We start from the raw sequence: 3,466 nt of genomic DNA, 5'->3' as shown, positions 1-3,466 counted from the left end.
GCCATAATTTTCTGCACAATCTTCTGGTCTACCTCAGCGGCTAATTTGATCCAATTTCGCGCCATCTCTGCAGCATTCCGCATCACCCTTTCAGTCTTCTTCAACTTCCTATTGATTGTTGCCCAATAATTTTCGATTGGGCGGAGTCTAGGGCAACTTGGTGGGTTGATATCCTTTGTGATGAAATCCACCTTATTGTAAAATTATCACAGAACTACATCCCTGCTGTAGTGGCAGCTTTCCAAATCAGGCCAAAACTTTACCGAACCTTTGTGTGACTTAATAAATGATGGAACTCGCTTTTTGAGGCACTCTTCCTTGTGTAGAGTTGAGTTCATCGTCGTGTTTGTGATGAAAACCTTGATTTCTGTCCACAGGTGCAAATTCCTTGTCATATCATTAATTTTTGTGCAAATTTATTGGCCAATACAAATTTGATCTTGGAGGGGACATCTCCCCGTGCCGTGGCGAGATGAAATTTCGGTCCAGGAAGCCGTCCAAAATCAAATTTCACGTACGTTTCGTCGTCCATAAGTAAGCATCCTTTTTACCTCGTCAGAACCTTCTCGTACAGCTTTCTAACGCGTGTTTTAATGACTAGATTTTGTGTAAGTGTCCTTTGTGGATGCTTACATGCAAGGAAAAAACAGTAGCCTCTTCGTAGACAGATCTTCCGGGCAGTACTTTTGCTGGTACCTTATTTTTTTGCAATATTCCGAACCTTAAAGGCCCCCACACACAGGGAACGTTACGTACGTTTCGACGCGACGTTTTTTCGGACCTTTCACACCGGTTACGAACGGCGGCGACAGGCAACGGAAAAGTCTTTCGCCCTCTCGTTCGAGCGAAAACAATTAGACATCTTGGGTAGTTAAAAACTAATCGAAGATTACTCAATTGATGTTTTTTTGTATCACAAGCATGCAAGACAATTTTAACTTAATTATTACTTGTAATACAAACACAAATTCATCATGAAGCTATTTTAATTCTCGCACCAAAAATTCAATGTGTCTTGAACATTCAAACTTCGCCCCACTCACCCAAAAACCAAGTATACGAACCTTGGCCAAAGTTTTTAAGCGACACAAAAGGAGCGTTGTCTTTTCATACAGATTCGTCGTCGCCGTACGAAGTTTTCGTCGACGCCGGTGTGAAGGGTCTCATAGAATCCCATACGAGACAACGCGTCGTTCGCTACGCTTTTTTCATTTCATTTCATTTCATTTTGGTGTGCAAAGGCCTTAAGTCCAGGATTTGCCTCGATTGATCTTAAAACCTTCCAGTTCAGCTGCCGATTGTATGGTCCACTACGACGTCTACTCTGAAGCTTTCAATCTAAGGTATTGGGTTCCCAGAAACGGTAAAACACTACATATATAGTTGATTTTGCAAATTTTTGTGTTTTTGAGATTTTTAAAGTAGACCACGTGGTGTTTTCGACGTGATTGTGCAGAATTATTTTTCCTCTTTAGAGTTCAATTAAACATAACTTTCCATAAACTTCACGTACTAAGATGAAACTTTCAGCACTGAAAGTTGAATGTTTACTGAAGATATGACTATCAACACTTTTGAAATCCGACCACCAGAGGCGCTGCTAGAAATCATGCAATTGTTCCCGATTCTAAGTGGGCCATGCTTTATATATGTAAGTTAAGTTATTTTATATAGTCGAATTATTATTTATTAGACACTTGTTTCTTCCAACACTGCAACTGTTGCAAACAACAGCCGACGGCCACGAGGCGCCCAGCGGGCAAAATCGCATGGTCGCACGACACTTTTCGGCTTAGATTGGGCTTAGATTCAATGAATTCAAGCCCAATCTAAGCCGAAAAGTGCAACGTCGCAGCGTGACTTTTTGGCATGTCGCGTGTGACTTTTATGTTCTTTTTCTATTTTTCTTTCATTGTCACTCCAGAAATCCCAACATCTGGAGTACATTATCCCAGTGCGAAAAAATATTCAACTCGCACTCGCAAATACTATATTAACTGTTTTATTCAATTTAATTACACTAATACACAATTCCGTTCTTTTTCTGCACCTGTAATTCACTAAAGTAAAATATGATCACTTCGATCCCTCGATGATGCTGCTGCCGATGAAGGTTTTCCCCGGCTCTTCCGCGAAAGTTCTTCGGCGCTCCGCTGCTGCAAACTGAAACAAACAAAGAATTATCTATTTGTGATAATACATCTATGCGTTTTTCACTGCAAATATGTGAAAAACACCGAAAAACTTACCTTTTTGCACTAGCACATTTGCCCGCACTTCAAGCTTTGATCGAACCAAAACAAACTGAGCTGTCAAAAATTTTTCACTCACAACAGCTGAATCACAGTAGACTTTGACGCGATTACGATGACCAAAATAATTATTCAAAAAGCGTTTCTATTCTTCTGTTTTCTTCTCAAATCAGTAAAAAACGCTCTATTATATTTAGCAATGATCACAGTTAAGACTAACTTTGATCGAAAAGGAGCGTTAAGGTGGCCAAATTACAAAAACAAAACTCACAAAGTTTAGACTTTTTATTTGACCACCTCGATGGGAACCGAGCGTTGCATGTGCAACTTTCGCTGAAATCGTCAAAGTCCTAATGTTGCAGTCAAAGATCGACAAACACCCAGAAGAGGGAGAACGAAAATCCTCTCGCTCACGTGGAAAAATGATGGCGGTTGATACAAGTCGATGAAGTTGCGAGACACAACGAATTTCGATTCGAGTGTGGATCTGAGGGGGGGTGAGGCAAGAAGAAACAGGGAGAAACGGGAAAAAGTCGCGCGATTTTGCCCGCTGGGCGGACCAACATTCGTCACAGCAGCCGCCGAGTCCAGCGCCAGCACTCGCCGAGCCGCTGCCTACCGGAGCGGCTGCGAGGGCGAATAAGCCTGATTCGCGATGGCAACACCGCATCTCGCCATCCCCAACACCGGTTAGCGGTGTGTGCGTGGCGCTCGGGTCGTAACCCAGCGGGCAAAACCCGTCGTGCGACCTCTTCATAACGAGGATGTCACGTCTGTATTAGGCTCTTTATAGGAAATTATAAAGAGGCGTGACCGCGCTGCAACGCTTCGTTATAAGGAACGCTTTAACGATGTGCGTGTGTGTGTGTTAGCCCTATTCATCCGTACCCTACCCATTCGTATCACACATTCGTACCCCCCGTTTCGGATCTAAACACGCATAACACGCGGTTTAAATTTTGAAACCTTTTTTTTTTATTTATGAAAAAAAACACAATAAATAAACCACTATACCTACCAACACATGCAAAGGGCACCGCAGCCCTATGCAGCACTTATTTTTTGATGAAAACCCGTCGTTGGGTTCGGTCAGCCGTCGTCACCTGAAAGTAAAAAAAGTATCAATATTCTTTCCAATTGATCAAGCGATCGGTTTATTATACTTACCAAGCTGTGTAGAAACGATTTCGGCAGCTACAACAAGCAAAAGAAAC

General features: G+C 42.3%; 1 long non-coding RNA gene across 1 annotated transcript; it reads right to left on the bottom strand.

The window, feature by feature from the left end:
- Nucleotides 1–1,986: 1,986 nt before the first annotated feature.
- On the bottom strand, nucleotides 1,987–2,295 carry LOC131214233 (uncharacterized). The gene is made up of 2 exons (XR_009157019.1): nucleotides 2,250–2,295; nucleotides 1,987–2,163 (listed from the first exon to the last, which is right to left on the bottom strand). It is a non-coding gene; the product is annotated as an uncharacterized LOC131214233 (long non-coding RNA).
- Nucleotides 2,296–3,466: the final 1,171 nt, after the last annotated feature.

Source organism: Anopheles bellator, unplaced genomic scaffold (assembly GCF_943735745.2).
Source record: "Anopheles bellator unplaced genomic scaffold, idAnoBellAS_SP24_06.2 scaffold00308_ctg1, whole genome shotgun sequence".
Classification (NCBI taxonomy): domain Eukaryota; kingdom Metazoa; phylum Arthropoda; class Insecta; order Diptera; family Culicidae; genus Anopheles; species Anopheles bellator.
This window is presented reverse-complemented; position numbering and strand designations above follow the sequence as displayed.